A 22,686-nucleotide genomic window follows, 5' to 3' on the forward strand; every position below is an offset into this window, starting at 1 on the left:
TGAATTGGCCCAATATTCCTTTTTTAGTTATTTATTGTTTCATTTCCCATCATGGAATATGATGTTGCATTTTTCTTTATGGTTTGAACAACTTTCCATTGTCAGATTGGAACCTATTGCCTTAAGGTATGATAAATAATGACATTAGAGTGTCTGGATTGGTTGGTCTCAGGTTGGATTTAATTTGACTTAGTATCGTTTTTTTTTTTTTTACATGCAAGCAGATGAAGCCTTTAATTTGGAAAATTTGGGAAATTAATTCGATCCCATCTAGAGTTGCACTAGTTATTTATAATTCTGATATACTTATGTTCTGTAGGAGTGTTTCTGGGTTGTAAATGTCTTCCCCCTCTCCACCCCCGGCCACCTCTCTTCTTGGGGAGCACTTTTGCAGGAATGGAATGTGTTTGTCACAATGAAAGTGGTTTTGTACTTTTGCAGGAGTGGAATGTGTTTGTCAACATGAAAGTGGTTTTTCACTTTATAGGAGTGCAGTGTGTTTGTTAACATAAAATTGTTTTTGTACTTCTTCAATACTGTGCAACCTCTATCTCCATCTCCATCTCCACTTAAGAGGTCTTTTCTTATCATAAGTTAGTTAGAGAATAATGTTTTTTAGGTTTCTTTAGGAAGAAGTGGAAAAGCTTGTAGTTTTGCTTTTTTAACTGTAGTGCCCTTGACTAGGGTTGGGGACCTTCTTTCGCTATTTATTTTTCATGTTTGTGGCTTTCTGCAGGTCGAAATGGTGAAACCATATCGTGGTTCATCAACATCTTCTCCGGCAGCACTGAAGATGTAAAATAAGTAAAGGGGGAGGTAAAACATTGTACTTTCTTTGTACTTCTGGTAAACTCGTGACATACATGCTTGCATTGTGTTTCTTTGTATGTTTGCTCCGCTCAACATTGTTTAGCTCTATGTTAATTCGTAGACTCTAATTGGTTGTATGGTTTGTTCCATTATTTTTCGTTGTATTTCTGCTTTGCAACATTATTTAGCTTTTTGTTTATGGTTGACTCTAACTGAATTTAACATTGTAATTGCTTTACTCCATCATTGGTAGACTTCAAGTATATGGTGAGACTGCTTGTTCTATAGTGCTAGGAGCCCTATTGCTATGCTACAATATTTTGTTTATACTTGCCTTTCTATTACTTATTTCTTCTCTTGTTGCGTCAGATAGGCAATTTGAAGATCATGTTTGTTCTTAACTGTCTCTGACTCGACTATTTCATATCAAGATACAAACAGATACAAATCCTACAAATTTGCTTTGAAGGTAAATTTCAGTTTTACCATTTCATAGGTTCTATGTGAAAATTGTGGTTTGTAATGCAAATATATGTGCTTCTTGCATAAGTGTGATTGTATTTTGAAAGTATTTTATTTTCAGTTAATTCAGGTGATTTTGAAAGTATTTTATTTTCAGTTAATTCAGGTGGCATGATTGATTTTATTGACTGCTAACCCCCAAAATCTCTTCGCCAATATGCCGATAGGTGCGACACGTGACATTCAAAAGATCCTACTTCAAAGCAAAGGACTCGACACCAACTCAAGACACCTACTTAGAAGGATGAACCAGGGGTTTCACACTTAATTTGGACTAGGATTTCATTACACTTGTCCCATAAAAGAGGAAAGAAGGAACAAAATAAATGAGGTCAATCTCTCTTCCTCACTCGGCATTGCTCATTCTATACAATAACTCTTTATTGTTGTCTAAAAATTGACTTTGGCATCGGAGAGTCTTGGCCAAAGCACCCTCCGGCCTCTTTTTTGTAGGACTCTCCCGGAGTTGACGGTCGACTTTTGGCTGCAACAGTTGGCGCCGTCCGTGGGAAGGAAATTGCAGTGATAACCATAGGATCTGTCTCTGGAAAACAGTGGCAATGGCGAATCTATTCCAAAAGGGGTTTTTGAGTCAAAGAGTAGCAAGAGAGTAACCTCACTGTCAACTCCATTTCTCAAGTTTGAGTTTTCTAGAGATCTGGGTCCACCTGAGCGCGAGGAGGACATCCAGATCTGGTTTCCATGCCGCCAACCATGGTTTAAAGTATTCACCAAGGCACCAGAAGACTTTCCGAACTTGGGATGCTTGCTGGGGGTTGTATGAGCGGTAATGTCCACGTATGGTTCAAAGTAGTAGATTCAAAGACGAGTGCAAGCTTCGCCTCTGAAACAAAATCAGGGGAGTAATGATACATATTTTCTCTGCCTGTCTTTAAATTAATTTATTCACTCTATATTTGTTCTGTTGATTAACTTAGATTATTATGGAGAGATAGCTTAGTTTGAACTGCCTCAAATTGCTCGGCAACATCTTTCTGTTACCAACCACTCCGCCACCAAGCAAGCTCCCGACAACCGACCGCACAACAGTCGAGCATACCATCCCAAAACGCAAAGGTAAGCATACCATTCTAAGGCCTAGCAAACCATCCCATACCAAAATAGAAATCAATTTACCGTGCAGACCATCTCAAAATGGAGAACACCATCCATAAGTGGACCAAATCAGCTAGCCGAGCGAACCATCCCAAAGCGGATCATACCAACCCAAAGTGGACCACACTAGCTAGCCGAACAGACCGTCCCAAAATTGAGCACACCATCCTAATGTGGACCAAACCAGTTAGCTGAGCAGACCATCCCATTGACAAGGATAGAGAAAAAAGGGGAGTTAACACAAGCTCTAAGCCCTTAAGACTAAGATTAGGTGGCAAAAGAGTAACTATATAGATGTTTACGATCGAGTGGCAATTCTGTAAATAGATTGAAGTTCGTAAGGGTGTAATGGCATTTTCGTGAATACCAGAACTATCTATTGTTAAATGGGTCAGTCAAGAAGAGTGGACACAAATGGGAATTTAAATTATCGTTCCTGGTTGGATTTGGAACTAAAAGCAATTGAAGGACAAAGTGGCATAAAGGGGCTTTATAGCGGTATAATGGGAAAATCAGAATAAAAGACTTGAAATAAATCCCACGATTAAGGTTGTGTTCAACCTTTGGACAGAAACAAGGGCGGAAGAACTAGTCTGGTTTTCTTCATCAATAGGACTCCAAACCAAACGAGATTTCAGGTTTAAGTTCCTAACCCTTCAGCCTCTTAGAAACATTTAACAACAGACCTTGTAATTAGATAATATGTTTAGATTAATTACTGGGAGCAGATCTGGGCGATGGTTCACAGACCAGATCTGGTTATGCCTTCAGTTATCACTACAGGAGCTTCAAATGGTGCTAAACTCGTAGGGTTTCAGTCGCCTTTGGGAATTGAAGCAAACCCTCAAGTATCAGCCCACTAACTTGAGGGAATCAAGGAGTATTTAGCGTACTTATTCTGTGAATCAGGTAGGATTTCAATTACAAGCTTCTGGACTTTAGGAGCAGCATTTGTTGCAGGTTCAGTTCTGTTGCAGGTGTTACTCCACATCACAGGGAAGAAGAGGGGGGGGGAGATAGAGAGATCGAAGTTTGATAGGACAGGTTGCCGAAAATGAAAGGAGGTAAACAAAGTAGAATGGAAGAAATAAAATGAGAGAGTGATTGATATTGCTGGAAAGAAGGGGGCAGGGAGAGTGATCGCAGAGAAGAAGGGGGAAGGGTATTCTCACTGAGGTGGAGGAGAGAATACGATAGAGGGGGGGGGGAAGGAGTCTCGTAGGGAGGTAGGAGGAATTAAGGGAGAGAAAAGGGGGAAGGGAAGACAGCCATGCGGGCTCAAATTCAGTTCATTCTTTTTCAGTCAATTATCCCATAACTTGGGTTACATGCCTTATTTGTAATAAATGAAAATTAAGGCTTTCTAGTTAAAGTTTGAGACCAAAATAAAAAAAAAAAATCTTTGAAAACCTGGCCATTCTTTTTCAGTCAATTATTCTTTTTTGTTGTTCTGATTTAGCTTTGGTTCTGCATATTTGTGCCTCTTACTCTTTGTACCTTGGGGCTAAGGCACCTCACAGTGAGTACCCTGTTCGGACCAATCAGATCCCTCGTGAAGACCCAGCTCAAAAATACCCTTCTTGGTTGTTGGTGCTAGGAGCAGGGATCTTCCTTTTGGGACACTCTTTATTGAATTCTTCTTCATACTGTCTAGCATTTGGATGGGCCATGTCTATTATGTTTTTGGATTCTTGTTCGTCGTACTGATCCTTCTTGTGGTTTTATGTGCTGAAGTGTCTCTCGTCTCACTCACATGCACCTGTGTGTGGGGCACTGGAAGTGGTGGTGGAAATCCTTCTTTGCCTCTGGTTCAGTTGCATTGTACATTTTCTTATACTCCTTAAACTATCTTATTTTAGATCTCCGAAATCTGAGCGGACTAGTTTCGGCTACTCTTTACCTGGGTTAGTCACTCTTCATGGGTATAGCAGTCATGTTTGCCACGGGCACAGTTGGTTTCCTTTCTTCCTTCTGGTTTGTGCATTACCTGTTTTCTTGAGTGAAACTAGATTAAACTTCCCTGCTTTAAGAATTATCCTTTCTAAAATATTCGTGGAGATACACTGGAAAATAGTGGAACACAGCTCATGCGCACCTTGACCTTCTTATCAACCTTTCCTGTATTTACTCTGTTCTTAAACTTGGTAAAGGTTGTTATAAGTTAAAACCACATTCAGTTTTGATCAATTCTCAGTTAGTTGCTACATGATGCTGTTGTTATAACCCATCTTGGGATATGGGTGGTGGCAGTTACTGATAGTTGTAGGTATCAGCTCTGATCTCTTTATTTGGTTACACTGAGGAGAAGGATTTATATATGAATTATTATGCAGAGATACCTTGTCTTCATGTTTCAGATTTATAATTGTTTAAATGTTAAGAGTTTAGCAAATTTCTTTTGATTTTGATCATTTATTCTATGGAGACCATAATTAGCTTTGTTTGTACTTTGTGTTCAAGGGCAAATATCAAACTCGTTAATACTTCTTTTTTCCTGTGAGATAACACCATTGTATGTGTGAATGATGAATGGTGGTGATTGGTGATGGCATAATGAAACAAATTTGTGAATGTCTAGGATACCTACCATTTAATTTCCGTGATAGAAGATACCTTCAACCAACTATATAATTGAGTAATGACAGTAGGATTATTCCCTCCCCCTGGCCTTGGATGATGGTGAGCTGTACATGTTGAGGAGTGGTTTGGACATGCATAAATAAGAATAAAAATTGCTGGGAATCATTTCTTATATGTCAAGCACGCCAGAACTTTAGATTCCTGTTGATGAGTATGGGGCTCACACCAAAGAAATCGTCGATATCCGCTGGAATACTTTGGGTGGTCAGAATTTAAAAAGAACGCGTGAATGCCTGTGTTTGTTTGTCATTTGATGGATAGAAAAGGATATTTTCTCTAGGTGGTTGGTTGTAATAAAAATGTAAATATCGAGAGATGGCATGTGTGTGTGTTAGAGAGAGAGAGAGAGAGAGAGAGAGAGAGAGAGGATCAGTGAATGGGCGATATTGCCAATGCACGAGGCTGCAGCATTGGTCGATACCAGATCAATGGTAAAAAAATATGGAGGTAAAAATTGTTTTACAAAAAACTATCAAAATCTTGTGGGGCAAAATTTTCTGATATTTATTGGTATCAATTTTGCCTTGGCATCTAATATTGTTTTATTGGGCCTTGGCACTACCTCAGCAAATGCGTCCAAGAAGGCGGCATGGCATGGCTTTTGCCAAAGCTCACAGTTGCCAAAAATGGGACTCTGTTGTGGCCAATCCTTAGTTCAACCATTTCTTCAATGAGGTCATGGTTTGTGCTTCCAAAATTGTTCTCAAGGCTTTGTTCTCGCTTGTCAAAAACTGCAAAACCTCTCAACTCTAGTTGCAGAAATACATGCTCCCACACTTAATGACAATATGGGCTCCAGAGTCGACTATGATACTCTTGGACAAAACTTGGGAATACTATATATATATATTTTTTTTATTTTTAATTTGGATATAAATCATATATGGATGCATTTTGTGATCTATATGGGGTAGTTGACGGTTGAGCGATTTTTTTTTCCAGGTTTTACACTTTTGGAAAGGGTAAAGACAGTGATTTTTAACCGGGATGACTAGAATGAAAGTGAAAGAGTAATTAAGGGAACATATCAAAAATTTAGAATGAAAAAAAAGGTCAAATGGTGTTGTTCAGTTTGACAAAACACAAAATCTCTTTTTAGTTGTTGGTGAGGATCATCAGATAAAGTTTCGGGATGTGGACAATGTCGACATTCACAAGCACATATAATGAGGTTGGACTCTTGGTAGGTATTGTTTTAATTTGATTTTTTTTGTCCGCTTGTAAAGGACCTCATTCAAATTAGATCCACACTCAGTGCTTTGATTGCTTTACCGTCTGCCTCGTCTGAGATTCAATGACGATGAAAAATTCTTCTTGTTACCACAAAAGATAATGGTTTCATGATACGTGGAAGTACTGATAGTCTCGGATGTTTGAGATTGGAAACCAATCCTTAGAAGCACTGAGAGCACCAAGTAATAACCTGTCTCAGGTTAGGTTGTGATCATCCTTTTTATCATCCTCATCATGAACATCAACTTTCTTTGTGATGTGTTATTGATTAGCCTCTTCTCTTATGTTTCTAGCTGCTCTGTTGCTTCTTAAGCTAGCCTTAATTTTTGTTTTTTGTTTTGTTTTGTTTGTTTGTTTGTTTGTTTGTTTTTTTTTTGAAACAATTAGAATAATTTGTGAAGAATGGGGCTGATCCTACTGGTAGAAGCATAGATAAAGTAAAGGTCTTTGGGTAATGTAATTGATAAAACAAAACCATACGAGTTGACTAAGAATGCAAATCATGCATGCAAGTTGTGCCATTTATAATTCATTTTTCATCATTTTCCATATATCACTTGCATCAACTTTCTAATTGATTAGTTGTCCCATTATATCCAGGTTGCACATCTTCAGACAATTCTGGTTTTGGCATTTTATCTCTTGGGTCAAATGGGATTAAAAAACTATGGAAGTGGGGCCGTTGGGAACTTAAGTGGCAGGGTAACGGTTTAACCTATATCTTCTTTATGCTTTCTCCACTGGTTTAGATTTTTCCACCAACCTTTAACATATAGTTTCCTACTACTTATAGACCACCTGCTAATGTGTGTAACTGTGTATCCAGCCATGTGCATTATGAAGCTGAGCAGTCGTTAACTAGTAAACACTATGTTCTTTCGAATGGGATAGATGTAGAAACGCAACCCTAAAATGATGCAGAAGACAATGGAAAAACAAGAACAAGCAATGCACACAGATTTACGAGGTTCGACAAGATTGCCTACGTCTCTGGTGAGATGAGATTCTGCTTCACTATCAATGAAGAATAGGGTTACAACGCTCGTCCCTCACACATCTCAGTATTGCTTACATTACAGAGAAAGAAAATCTCGCTACAAATATATAGCGAAAAATCCCTAGTCCGATAAGTACACAATTGCCCTCATATTAAAAATTCGAGCGGAGGATTGCCATCCTGCTTGTCGGGGTGCTGCACCAATACTTCCTGGATTAAACTCTGACGGAATACAAGACATCGTACAACAACAATAGATTCTGTTCCCTTCTAATTTTCTCCAATTGCCAAATAAGTTAAATTGCAAATGTGATGGGTTTTATTATTGAGTTGTTCCAAGCATCTATGGGAATGCTTGACTATATTTTGTATCCCGTGTGGTGATTCTTGGCTAAGGTACTGTATTGTCCTGACTTCATTAAATGAGTTATCGTCTATATTTGATGTGAAGTAATTTGGATAGTCTAAGTTTATAATAGGAAAAACCCAACTATTGTAAGCCTGCCTCCCCCTATCCCTGCCCCCCCCCCCCCTTTTTTTTGGGGGGTGGGCGGGTTTGTCTATTGCATGCCTAGCTACTTGCACATAACACATTTATACTTGATTGCAGAATTCCCTTAGATATGATATATGATATATTTTGATGAAGTTGAAAAACTCATAGGACATTTGACCACTAAAAAATTCCAAATTCTGATGTAACTGCGGCTACACTAAAAATATGATTCATCTTTTCAAATGATTACTTTGTTTGGAGCTTTATTTTCAATTTTGTTTCCATTTGATTTGATAGTTGGCTACAACTCTTTACTTTAGGAGTCAATTTGTCAATGACCCAAAAGATCAGTGATCCAGCCTTGCTATATCTGCCATTGATGTCAGAAAAAAAGAGAGTTATTTACTCATTTTGAATTTGTTATGTTACATGCATATAATAATTGGTTAAGGGTTGAATTCTCCCTTTGATTATATTGGTGTCGTCTACTTTGATGTTTTCATTAGTTATTTTGATTGCCCTATTTGCTGTATAATCTTAACTTCTCACCCTGTGTAGGGAATTAAACCATCAATAAAATAATTAGCATTGAAAAAATAAGGAATGGGTATGTAATGTTAGATCTTTTAGTATTGGATTTCGACTGGAATAATGCCTTTGATCGTCTTCCATTTTCCTGATTCAAAACTTTCCATGACGGACAAGAGTTTTATAGTGATCTTCTAGAAAAATTACATATACAATGGTTAATGTTTTGATTTTTTCTTAAAACTTTTGCTAAGAGAAATAAAAGATGCATGCCCCAAAAGATAAACCATTGTGTACGTGCTTAGTAAGTCGGATTCAAATTTATTTTGATGGGTTTTTCTTTCCCTTTTTCATTTCATATTGAGAATCTCTTAATGTTTGTTTCAGATTAAGGCAACAATCATACATGTTGCTTGTGTCTAGTATTTATCATGTGTTCCCTATGGGTAAGGGTTTTTTCTTTCTCTTTTTCATTTTTTATTGAGAATCTCTTAGTGTTTGTTTCAGATTAAGGCAACAATCATCTATGTTGCTTGTGTCTACTATAGTGCTTATTGTGACTTTGTATTTGTTATGTGTTCCCCCTATGGGTAAGGATGCTATCCCTCTTCATGTCCTTTAGCCTTGACTCAGAATTCCCCTTTGTATGCTTTGAAAAATATTTAAATATTATTAATTTAACTGTTCAACTTTCTGGGGTTTGTACTTTCATTTCTTACATAGGTAAAATTTATGTGAATATCATGGTTGCAACCTTTAGCTCCTCTTGTCAAATTTCATACACTGTTTCTTTTGCAGAGCTGAAATTTATTTAGCTATTGTACTGCCGTTCTACAGGTTTTTTACTTTCAACGTGGGCAGCATTTGAACGTGCAAGTGCTCCTGTCTTGTGGAAAGCCTTGAGTGGTCTTCCTCCTACTTCTTTATGTTGGGCACTCAAGTTGACCGATTCCACTTACCTGGTTTTTGGTTTATTTGACTCCAACATTGGGTTGTCAAACTTTTGACAGGGAGAAAAGCTAACCCTCTTCTACAACCCTGCTGCAATAAACTTACTCCAAATAAAGAGTTTGGAATTGCATTTAATGGCGTATCTTCTATCACTGTATGGTTAATTGTATATCATTTTAGCTACTAAAATAACACAGTTTCTTACGGAGTCTAGAGATGAGAGTAATCCTATGAATTGAAATAAATATCATTGTTTTTTAGAAATCACCATTTCAACTTAAGGATTCTGGAAGCCTTGAAGCCCTGGTCACTAGAAAAACAACAGATATGAAGTGAATTGATTTGAATGAGAGAATCACTGATCCTAAAGAGGCTTAATCCCAAATCTTGACCTCCAACTTAGGTTGTCTTGCTAACTTAGAAGTTGAGAAAATCACTTGCTTCCCCCTTGTTGAAAATCTGTTATGTATTTACAATGACTTGGTTATGTATCTAGGTCACCTTTGTTTGAAGGGTGAAGGAACTTGAGTGGCTGGGGACTCGTAGCCCTGGTTTATTGGTTGCAAGATTTGTTTTGGAGTGAGTGTTGTTCTGAACGTTCCACTATTTGAATGTTTATGAACATGATTGATCTCAATTCTAACGATGATGGCACTTAATTGTCGATGTTAACATAGGATCTGTTTTCATTCATTTAGAGATGATTGTTTTGGTATTATCTTGGTTTCTTCTTCAGATATTTCCCTTGGCATTGGAAAATGTTGGTTTCTTCTTTTTTCTGTTCTACTTGTATATTTAAGTATATTTTGGTCCATATCTCTTTCTTTGTCAAATTGAGTTCCCCTTTCTCTGTTTTCAATTATTATTTTCTTATTAGTTGCTCAAATTTTACATTGTTACAAAGTTTCCAACCCTTATAGAGACATGGATATTCCTACATGATGCACCAAGTTGGCTTTGACTATTCCTATATATCTAAGTGCCTCGGATTTTCCCAAGGCTAATAATCATTGAAATTCAATTTTAATATAGTTCTCCCCGGTCAAGTATTGTGGGAACAATTAAGCTGGAATTTATTTGAATTATAGAACTCATAATGATGCCCAAAAATAAATTCCACCATAGAATTGCATTTGCTATAGTAATGGTGTTTTGTTAATGATTTCATTATTGCCACCATTATGTGGGAATTAGCTTATCTCATCCTTAATCTTCGAATGGAATTTTTTTTATATCCCCTCTCTCCTTCATATGGCCACACGTGCAATTGCATGTGCACTTGGACTTGGATGCATATTTGGTGTCTACCCATGCTCTGGTACTGGAATGCATGTTTGGTGTCTGGTATAATAAATTGGATTCGTTTTGGTGGTTCAGTTTTTATTTTTGTTCTTGTATTAGTAATTTTTCCTCGCCAGCAGTAGTTCACTTCTTTTCTTTGTGTGTTGGTGTGTGTGTGCTTGTTGGCCTTGGTGGTGGTTTTTCTGTGGGTCATCTTGAAGGTGATATTAGAGGAACATGTCCTTATATTAAATTTCCTTCCCACTTTGGCTCTTTGACCCACCATTTAAAGGTTAAAGATCATTCCAAATTTAAATTTATATATGTCCATCAAAATGTGCCCCAAAATGCACTTTTTCTAGGACATGGCAAGGGGCTATAAATGTGAAACTCACAGCCTGATATGGTATCATGGACAACTCACACAGTTTATTTTCTGGCAACTAGACCACCAGAGCCATGTGGATGATTCATTGATCACAATATTTATTGTTTCAATTTAATTCAACTAGAAAAAGATGGAGCCTCTTGATTGAACACACTGATTTTCACTTGTCTTGAACTGTAACAGAATGTTGCTCTAGCATTTTTCCTGCTTCTTGTTCTTGGACATTTTATAAATAGGGATAATCTAAATTAATTTTTTGTTTGTATAGATAATCTAAATTTAGGATTGCCTTAACTTTGACTTTTGTGGCTCTAAACTACAGTAGAAAGCTATAATGCAAAAAATATTTATTTATGGATAATATAAATTCTGTTATTTGGTGATTTTATTAACTAGTCTCCATCGTTTGTCATTGTTCAGTGTAACACATGGCTGCATCAGTGAAAAAATTTACTGAACCTGATATGACTGTTATGCCTGGGAATTCACTCCCTCAACCCAAATGAGGGCATGATGGTAATTCTAGAATTTCTGGCAATGAAAAAAGGTGGCCTGGGGGAGAGTGTATTCCGGTTACTGGTTCCGGCACAAAAAGTTGGTGGTATTATTGGTCGTAAAGGAGAGTTCATTAAAAGAATGTGTGAGGAGACAAGAGCTTGCATTAAGATTCTTGATGGTCCACTAGGCACTTCAGAAATGACTAAGTTTTTCTAGAAGGCTGTTTAATTTTAATGGGAACTTGAGATTAAAATTCCAGTCATGGCATTTTCGGTGTTCATTGTGTAGTACCCTAATAATCTCTGTTAGAGATTCTGTACATCATTCATCTGGTGTTCATCATTTGCTTTTAAACCAAATTTCAGATTTATCATTTCGTAGGTTCCATGTGAAAATTGGAGTTTGCAATGCAAATTTATGAGCTGCCTGCATGTGTGTGATTGTATTATGATAGCATTTCATTTTCAGTTAGTTCCGGTGGCATAATTGATCTTACTGACCATTTCGTATAATTTTTGGTTCTCTGTTGCCTTAACATACTTCAATTGCTTGAAGATCTAATCTGTTCGGCTATTATTAAGTGGTTATTCTATCCTGGGTAATATAGAACTTGTCATTCTGAATCCTTGGCTTTAGGAATTGCTATATAACTTAAGTGACACTGTCAAAGTTTTTTCTATTATTTTATTAATCAATTTATTTGTGATCAATTTTGCATAAAATGCACTCGATGGCAATATGAGATGGTTAGTTATCGTTAAGTGAAAGGATCTTCTTCCATTATTCATGGATTATTAATACTGCAGGACATCACATCGTTGCTGGCATCTTAGTCTAATGGATATCTGATGCATGTACCCCTGTGGACCACGAGGCATCCATTGTAATTTTTGAACTCCTTATCTTCAACTTTCTTAAAGCAGACAATTTAGAAGGCTAAACTTATGTCTTTGTACCGAGGGTTGTTTAACTAGCAATCTGACACAGTGATAAAAGACTTAAGAATCTCCGATTTCTGTAAGTCATTTATATATATATGATACAAAGGAAGGTTAGAGAATAGATAATAAACATCATGCTGATATTAAAAATGCATTTACTATATAAGAGAGTTAAAATGGTAATGAACATAAAAAATAAATGTCACCTTAAACAGGCATTAATCCTAATACAGTGCCTTTCATCCCAATAACTGAGATGAATCTGTGTAGGTTTTGTCCATGAACCTAAGGCAACACAAATGAATCACCTAAGTGACTCCATGTTAGAAGAAACATAGGTCAAGATTGCATGGATCTGATTAAGGATTAAGCATTCCAAGTGCTGAATGGTAGATCTGATTAAGCACTCAGAGATACCCTTTACAGATGTTTATACCAAGAAGCTCGGCATTTTATCTGGTAACTTCAAAACTTGGTTTACTGATTGCCACATATGGTCAAACTCTTAGAATGTTGGATTCTAATTTGTGAAACCTTGTAAAGCATCATGTATTGAAGGAAGTTCAGTGAAGGGGAGGCCATCCTTTGTTGAATTTACATAATGTTGGTGGTGAGTTTACATGCTCTGCAGTTTCACATGGAGGTAATGTTCTGTTGTTATAAACTGCGGTTTAATGATTTTATGTTGGAAATCCTGCCATCAATCTTTGTACTCATGTTACATAAACATAGATAACATAGTATTATTCTACCCATATACATGTTACCAACTACTTTTTTATCTTACTACGGTTTCGTCTTAAGAAGAATTGAAATGCCTAAATAGAACCTAAAACATCAGAATGTATGAGCTGAAATGCGGGGTTTTGTTACATAGTGGTTGGAACAAAATGTCCAAGTGGAGCAGTAGGTAGGCACTCGGTAGAGCCCTTATAAGTCATACCTTTTTGAAGAAGGTTCTATTAGCCGAGTGGGAAGAGCAGGAGGAAAGTTGGGCACAAACTACCCTCAGCAGTAATTGAAGGCAGTTGGTAGCCAATCAGAGGTCACAAAAGACAAACCAGTTAGAATCATAGAACTTCAGTTCAATATCAAAATAGATTGCCATCATAGGGATACAGTGGGCCAACTGCATTCTGTAGAAAAAGTCTTAGGCAAGGAATGATCCCTACTTCAACTAGAGTTATAGGTTGGAGCATAGTTTTTAAGGCGCTGCTAAGGCGTCGCCTTACGCCTTAGCAACGCCTTGGCGTTGATGCGGTCTAGAGATGGTAAGACAGTGCTCTCTGCCTTACGTGAAGTGGCGCCTTATGGGTTTTTTTAAAAAAAAAAAAAATAAAAAATTACTGGATGAAGATTCAAAATATAGATTTTTTATTAGTAGGTGTATGGTTTTATTAACACTTGAGATGTATGGGATCAACTTTACTCCATAAAAAATAACCAAAACAAATAAAACAAAAACACGATTCACAAACAGGGTTTGGATTTTGTCAAGGGTTTTAAGAAAGGGCTTTGAGAAGGAATCATGGAACAAGGAAGAACCATTGATCCAGGCGACCATTTTGCTCCGGCATCGGTGAGCTTCATTCTTCTTTGACAGGAGTAGAAATATAGTGGATGACCTTAGGGCTTAGGCACTCATTTTGGCATCATAGAGGTAAGTATTATAAATGCTTGTATTTTTATGTCTTATTTTCTTTATATTTATAATTTTGCTTCTTATTTATGTATTTATATTATATGTTAATGTGTTATGATGATTGATGATTGTAGATTGATGATTGATGATTGATGATTAATGATTGATGAAGATGAACTTAGTTTATTCACTTTATTGATTTGTTTTCTTTATGAATATCTTACATTGGTATGAATATGAACCCTTGATATTTATTTAACATATAAGTAATAGGATTCAACTAGAATTTGAGCCAAATAGATTGGTTTTATAAAAAAGTTACACATGAACGCTTTAGTCAATAAGGCGATGCTTTATGCCCGCCTTATCGCTAAGGCGCTTTGAAAGACCCTCAAATGCCTCCGTCGCCTTATCGCCTTCAAAACTATGGGTTGGAGTGAAAAACAAACTTTTCCCCACTTGTTCAAATATGCTGAGATGGACTGCTTCTAAAAGAAAAAGTTTCAATAAAATAAATCCGGGTTACAAAATTTATGTTACACATAGGCATACCAAACCTATTTTTCATTCAAGAATCTATTTTGTCTACTAGCAACCAAATGATTTCGATTTCTGGCCCCTTAGTTAAGGAGAGCCTTAGTTGCCATGTTAGGGTGTTAGTTCTTCATTTGAGCATCGAGACTGTGAAGAAAGAAGCATTGAATTGTTTTGATGTCGTTATCATCTTCTTATAGTAATAAGCTGTACTCAGTTTATCTCTCTATACATTTCAGTTTTATCTTCTCTTATGGTCTACAGTAAAGATGCATTCTTATAATGCAGCTGCAGTGACTGGCACTATTCATCAGCTCATTTGGAATAAGTGTTCTTCATTTCCCCCTAAGGTCTTTGTTAGTGGTGGAGTCATACCTGGTGAGAATGTTTGACTCAAATTTGTGAAGTTTTGTAAAGATGCTTGCATTGAAGCAAGGTTGGTGTGGCAACTCCATTTCTCAAGTTCCAATTTGCTTGAGATCTGGTTCCACCTGAGCACGAGGACATCTAGATCTAGTTGCCACACCGCCAACCATGGTTTAATGTGTCTTCTATACAATACGATACCCTCCGATACGTATCTTAAATTTACTCGACCGATACGGCTAATACATTAATCCTTGATTTTTAGCATATCTTGGCATATCTCTGATACGATACGATACCCTCCGATGCTCCTCCTATACGACGACCGATACCATTACGACATTCCTTTCTTACCTTTCAGCAGAACTGTATCCCGGCATTGGAGAGCGAGCGTCAACCGAGCTCAACAGCTGCCTTCGTTCTGTAAACCTAAGTCCATAGGTGAAGACATGAGAAAAGGTCGTATAACCTCGGACGACTCTTATGAAAAAGGGGGGGTTTCGTTCTTCACCCTATCACAATTGCATCCATGGCCGCAAAGAAATTCGTCCCTTACCGTTAGTTTTTCCTCAGTCGAGCCTTCTTCTCTATTATTTTCTCTCATGTTTTACCCTCTTCCCCCATCTGTAAAACCCCAAATTCCTCTGGTTTTCCAAGGAGGTTTACCAAGTGGTTTGAAATATGATTTACAAAGCCAGTACTTAAAATGGTTTACAAGGCTATCTTTCCAAGGTGAAATTCCAATCTGGTTTTCTATGCTGGTTTACAAAGTGTGATCTGCCAAGGCGGTTTGTGAGGTTGGTCAGGCAGCCGAAGGCCCGGATACCCGTTGTTAGCAAAAAAAAAAAAAAAAAAAAGACACCTTTATAAGTGTGTACAGTATTTGGAATTTGACACCTTAAAGTCTGGATACCCGTCAATAAGAAAATTCCTTTATAAAAAGAATTGGAAATATGATCTGATTATATTTTTAAGGGGTTTCCATGTTGCCAATGTTGGGGGAGTTCATACAGTACACCAATGGTGGAACGGGGAATAGCATCATCCAGATGGGTCCTACATGGTTGGGGAGGAGAGAGAAAATAACAAAAAAAAAAAAATTAAAAGCTCATGTGATAGAATATGACATTGGCTGTGTGCGAAAATTTTTCCTAAATTTTATTATTGTTTATTTTCCATTTATTTATTTTGAATTGACCCAATATATATATTTTATATTTTATATTTCCCATCGTGTAATATGATATTGCACATTTCTTAATGGTTTGGACAGCTTTCTATTGTCAGATTAGAACCTATTGCCTTTAGGTATGATAAATAAAAAGATAAAAGTGTCTGAAGTTGGATGGTCTCATGTTGAATTTAATTTGACTTACTTTTTTATTTTTTACTTGCAACTAGATGATGCTTTTACTTTGGAAAAATTGGTAAAGTAATTCGATCCCACCAACAGTTGAACTCGTTATTTATAATTCTGATAGACTAAGTAATTTTTTTTTTCTTCGCATCTTCAGCTATATTTGATGAAACTTATGTTTTACAACAGTGTTTCTGGGTAGTAAATGTGTCTTCCCCCTCCTTGCCGGCCTCCACTCTTCTAGTGGAGCACTTTTGCAAGTGGAATGTGTTTGTTAACATGAAAGTGGTTTTGTACTTTTACAGGAGTGGAGTGCGTATGTTAACATGAAAGTGTTTTTGTACTTTTCAATCCTGTGGAACCTCTTTCTCCATCTCCATCTGAGAGGTCCTTATCTTTATCATATATTAGTTAGAGAATAATGTTTTTTAGTTTTCTTTTGGAAGAAAGTCCAAAAGCTTGTAGTGAATATGCCTTTTGCTTTTAACTGGAGGACACTTGACTAGGGTTGGGGACCTTCTTTCGCTATTTATTTTTCCTGTTTGTGGCTTTTTTGTAGGTAGAAATTGTGAAACCATGTAGTGGTTCATCCACGTCTTCTCCAGCAGCATTGGTGTTGCCAAACGTGCTTCCATTCTCGAAGTGTTCTTTAAAAAAAACAACAACCACAAATGAAGAACTAAAAGAAGTAAAGGGAGAGGTAAAACATTGTAATTTCTTTGTACTTTTGGTAAACTCATGACATACGTGCTTATATTGTATTCCTTAGTATTTTTGCTTCGCTCAACATTTTTTAGCTATGTGTTGATTCGTAGACACTAATTGATTGTATGGTTTGCACCATTGTTTTCTTTGTATTTCTGCTTCGTGACATTGTTTAGCTATTTGTTTATAGTTGACTCCAATTGAATTTAATATTATAATTGCTTTATTAAATCATTGGTAGCTTTCTAGTATATGATATGTACTTTGCTCGTTTAAGGGTGAGATTATTTGTTCTATTGTGCTAGGAGCCCTATTGCTATGTTACATTATTCTGTCTTTATTTATCCCTCTCTTACTTATTTCTTCTCTTGGTGCGTCAGGTAGGCAGCTTGATGAACATGTTTGTTCTAAACTGTCTCTAACTCGACCATCTTTGTACCTAATAATTTTCCTTCAACCCCAAGAGGTGTTTGAAGAAGGTCGTATGGTCCAAATGGAATCATTTTTTAGATATCTAGTATAGATTCAATTGACCCCAATGCTGTTTTTGTGAGAGGCAATCCACCAAATTTGCTTCATAATTCCAGCAATATTCATCTCCTTAATGTGCTTAAGGCCAAGGCCTCCTTCGTGTTTTGGTTTGCAGATAGCATCCCAGGAGATGTAGTGAATTTTCCTCTCAAGAGAAGGACGAGACCAAAGGAAATTCAAAAAAATAGATTCCAATTTAGAAATGACTTTACTCAGGAGTCCAAAGATGCCTGACCAATAGATATAGTTGCCTTGAAGAACAGAAGATATAAGCTGGAGCCTCCCTGCATAGGATAGAAATCTGGCTTTCCATCCTTCAAGCTTCTTATGAACCAGGTCCAAAATTAGAGAGCAGTCCACCATGTTCAGTTTTCCTGAAATAAGAGGAACACCAAGATACCTGATAGGTAATTTGGTATCCTTAAAACCCGTTTGTATTCACCGATTCTCACAATAATCGCTTGTTACACAGCAGCTTCAAATGGGGCCAAACTCATAGGGTTTCAGTCGCCCTTGGGAGTAGAAGCAAACCCTCAGGTATCGGTCCACAACTTGAAGGAATCAAGGAGTATTCAGTGGACTTATTCTGTGAATCAGGCTGGATTTCAATTACGAGCTTCTGGACTTTAGGAGCAGCGTTAGTTGCAGGTCCAGTTCTGTTGCAGGTGTTACTCCTCATCACAGAGAAGAAGTGTGGGGAGATAGAGAGATCGGAGTTTGATAGGACAGATTGCAGAAAATGAAAGGAGGTTGACAAAGCAAAATGGAAGAAATAAAGTGAGAGAGATTGATATTGTAGGAAAGAATATGGGGCAGGGAGAGTGATCGCAGAGAAGAAGGGGGAAGGGGATTCCACAGAGGAGGAGAGAATAAAATAGAAAGGGGGGGGGGGAGAGGAGTCTCGTAAGGAGGAATCAAGAATTATGGGAGAGAAAAGGGGGGAGGGAAGACAGCCATGTAGGCTCAAATTCAGTTCATTCTTTTTCAATCAATTATCCCATAACTTGGGTTAAATGCCTTCTTTATAATAAATGAAAATTAAAGCTTCCTAGTTAAAGTTTGAGAGTAAAATAAAATAAAAATCTCCTAAAACCAAGACTAATAGGATTAGAAACAAAGGACTCATATTGGAAATTTCTTACCTATCTAGAAATTACCCAAAAATAAAAGATTACAAATATTCCCAAATAAAATAAAATCCTAGAATATTCTCATAACCTTCAACCATATCAGTGACTTTGAACCGAAATTGGATCTGGTTCTTGGTCCTGGTTATGGGGCGGGTTTAGGTCGATCCATCGTAGCGCCTTGCATGATAAGCTTGCTTGCTTTGGTTTATATTTCTATCATGTAGCAATTTTTGTTCAAATTTTGTTGACACATAATCCATGTTGGCATTTTCTCATTTGATATTTTTTTCGGGTTCTAAACCAAAATAGGAAGTGCCTTTGTTTTGCTCTGTCGGTTTGCTGATTGCCTGAATAAGGAAAGAAGAACAAAATAATTGAGGTCAATCTCTCTTCATTGCTCTTTTATACAATAACTCTTTATTGTTGTCTAAAAATTGACTTTGGCATCGGAGAGTCCTTACTCAGGCCTCTTTTTTGTAGGACTCTCCCGGAGTGACGGTTGACTTTTGGTCGCAACAGTTGGCGCCGTCCGTGGGAATGAAATTGCAGTGATAACCATCAGATGTCTATGGCAAACAGTGGCAGTGGCGGATCTAATTCAAAAGCGGTTTTCAGGTCAAAGAGGAGCAAGAGAGTAACCTCACCGTCAACTCCATTTCTCGAGTTTGAGTTTGTTAGAGATCTGGGTCCACCTGAGTGCGAGGAGGACATCCAGATCTGGTTTCCATGCCGCCAACCATGGTTTAAAGTATTCACTAAGGCACCAGAAGACTTTCCGAACTCGAGATGCTGGCTGGAAGCTGTATGAGCGGTATTGTCCACATACGGTTCAAAGTTTTAGATGCAAAGACGAGTGCAATCTACGCTTCCGAAACAAAATTAGGGGAGTAATCTTACATGATTTTCTCTGCCCGTCTTTTAATTAATTTATTCACTCTATATTTGTTCTTGTTAATTAACTTAGATAATTATAAAGAGATTACTTTGTTTGAACCGACTCAAATAGCTCAGCAATATCTTTCTGTAACCAACCACTCCGCCCCCAAGCAAGCTTCCGACAACCGACTGCACAACAACCGAGCATACCATCTCAAAAGGCAAAGCTAAGCATACCATTCTAAGGCCTAGCATACCATCCCATCCCAAGGCCGAGCAGACCATCCCAAAATGAATGAAATCAATTTACTGAGCAGACCATCTCAAAATGGAGAACACCATCCTAAAGTGGAGCAAACCAGCTAGCCGAGCAAACCATCCCAAAAAGTATCAGACCAACCCAAAGTGGACCACACTAGTTAGCCAAGCAGACCATCCCAAAATAGAGCACACCATCCTAAAGTGGTCCAAACCAGGTAGCCGAGCAGACCATATCCCAGAACGGAGCAGACCAACCCATAGTGGACCAAACCAGCAACCAAGCAACTTAAACTACATTTGCAAAGAAGTACCCACATAGCATCCCCGAAAACCAACCATATTGAAGTCGAGTGTACCATTGCAATGCTGAGCATACCATCCTAAGGCCTAGCAGACCATCCCATCCCAAAGCTGTGCAAACCGTCCCTAAATGGACCAAATCAATTTACCGAGCAGAGCATCTCAAAATGGAGCACGCGATCCAAAAGTGGACCAAACCAGCTAGTGAGTAGTCCATCCCAAAATGGAGCAGACCAAGCCAAAGTGGACATGACCAAAAACCAAGCAACTCAAAATGCATTTGCTAAGAGGAACACACTTATAGGATCAACTGACAATGTCTACATTTTAGCCAACGCAAATCTGTGTTGCGCATGAATCTCCTTAACCCACAGGCCATGTCATAGGTTGTAGAGGAGCATACATTTCAGCTCTGTTGTTAGGCATTTCTCGTCCATGTTAGCACCTGCATCCACATCCAAAGTCTCCACACCCGAGCACCCGTATCCAAATGCTCTGCAGCCAAGCACTTTGAGCCATTTTCTCCAAATCCGAACTCTACCCAATAGATTAGTGCATTTTGATTCTCTACCGAGGGCATCCATAAGTCTCTCCATTGAACATGACCATACCACCTCATCGTCTATCGCAGAGTAGGTACAAAAATCTTAAACATAGTCGAAACTTTACCAAAAACAGGAAACTTCTAGTTGAAACTTTGACAAAAATGTATATCGCAGTGGGTTTTTTTTTAGACCTTGCAAAGCCTTGTACCTCGATTTTGTCCGTATTTTTAAGAATTAAAATTTGGAGATTGCAAAATACCCTTTTGGGAAATTCCACATTCAATGCCATTAATTTCATGGAGCTAGTGCATCACCTAATATTAAAGGGCATCACAGAGAGAATGCTTATGAATTTTTCCATAATTTAAATGCACAAAAAAGTAATATTTTGGAATACCATAAACATAATGACCAAATATCCAAATATAAAATAGAACATGTATTTAACATAATCCACAAGTATATGCGCATGAATCTTACATTCTGATATATAATAAATAACAGACTCAAAATATTTCCCACTATAATCATGCTAAAATGAACATGATAACGCAAACATATCCTAAAAGGGAAAAAAAGGAGAAATGCCTAAATAAATTAAGCGATTTCACATAGTTTGACTTAAATACATTGATAACTGGGGCATCCATAGGTGTCCATTGAATATGACCATGCCACTTCCTCGTCTCTTGTGAAGTTTTTACTAAATTGGTGCAACTCCCACTTTTCTTATAATACAATCATCCGTTACTTATCCCTCCTGGTCTTGTTACCCATCCGACGAAACATCCTTAACTCTGCTACACCCAGAGATGAGGATCCCGTGTAACATCCTAATCTGTGGGTGTAGCAGAGATGAGGATGTTACGTGTGATTTGTGACAAGACCAGGCGGGATAAGTTAAGGAATGATTGCATTGGAAACAAAGTGGGGGTCGCAACGATTGAGGATAAGCTCCGTGAGAGCCATTGAGGTGGTATGGTAATGTTCAATGGTGACCTATAGATTTATAGAGGAAGAGTTCAGAGCAACTGCAAACTTCATTCATAAGTATATACAACTTTCTTGTATGTATGTATATTATTGCTTTAATAGCAATGTACTGTTATATTTATAAAAGAGAGTGTCTATAGGATCCCTTTATAGGTGTATGTTTGTATTTGGAACTTGACACCTTAGGGGGTGTCAAATAGGAAAGTCCATTTACAAAAAAATGGCAATATAATTTGATTTTATTTTTAGGGGGTTTTCATGTTGCCAATGTTGGGGGAGTCTCGTACACTACACCAGTGGTGGCACGGGGAACATCATCATCCATATGGGGCCTACATGATTGGGGAGGAGAGAGAACATAAAAAAAAAAAATCTCTTGTGACTGAAGATGATGCATTGGCTGCATTTGAATATTTTACAAAATTATATTAATCATTATTATCTATTTATTTATTTATTTTTAATTGACCCAATATTCCTTTTTTAGTTATTTAATATTTCATTTCCCATGATGGAATATGATGTTGCACTTTTCTTAATGGTTTGAACAACTTTCCATTGTCAGATTGGAACCTATTGCCTTAAGGTCAAGGATTAAAGTATCGGTATCGGTCGTCGTATCGGTCGGTCAAAAGGTAGCATTACACCACATTGCACAATCTAAGAATTGTATAGGATCTGGATCGGTTAATATATATGGTGCTGAAATTATCAAAATGCCCCAAGTTTCTATATTTGTCAAAACAGATTCTAATCGAAAGGATATTATTCAACATCAAATCTTTAACCTTTGATTTTGATTGTGGCACATAAATGGATATGGAACACATTTTTATACACTTTTGCATAAAAAACAGTTAAAAAAAGCTATATATAACATGTAGAATGCATAAATACTTAAGTAGAGGGTATCGTATTGATAGACAAATATATTGAGTTGAAAATGTTCAAAATGATGAGATTTGAGTTTCTTATAGTTTTTTCTTTCCTCATTGCCATTGCCACTGTGATGAGTGCCTTGAAAAGTGTCGTGGTGGTTCAAATC

The 22,686-nt window shown here is 37.4% G+C and overlaps 2 long non-coding RNA genes and 1 pseudogene across 2 annotated transcripts; all 3 read left to right on the top strand.

Annotated features, from left to right (window-relative positions):
• The first annotated feature begins 24 nt into the window (after window positions 1-24).
• Window positions 25-2,309, top strand: LOC122087706. Its single transcript, XR_006142812.1, has 3 exons — window positions 25-816; window positions 1,500-1,663; window positions 1,748-2,309. It is a non-coding gene; the product is annotated as an uncharacterized LOC122087706 (long non-coding RNA).
• Window positions 2,310-3,185: 876 nt separating this feature from the next.
• LOC122064228 lies at window positions 3,186-4,462 on the top strand (annotated as a pseudogene).
• A 9,891-nt stretch (window positions 4,463-14,353) lies between these two features.
• LOC122061157 lies at window positions 14,354-22,228 on the top strand. The gene is made up of 3 exons (XR_006134572.1): window positions 14,354-16,687; window positions 16,860-17,000; window positions 19,147-22,228. It is a non-coding gene; the product is annotated as an uncharacterized LOC122061157 (long non-coding RNA).
• Window positions 22,229-22,686: the final 458 nt, after the last annotated feature.

The sequence above is a fragment of the Macadamia integrifolia genome, chromosome 2 (genome assembly GCF_013358625.1).
Source record: "Macadamia integrifolia cultivar HAES 741 chromosome 2, SCU_Mint_v3, whole genome shotgun sequence".
Taxonomy (NCBI): Eukaryota; Viridiplantae; Streptophyta; class Magnoliopsida; order Proteales; family Proteaceae; genus Macadamia; species Macadamia integrifolia.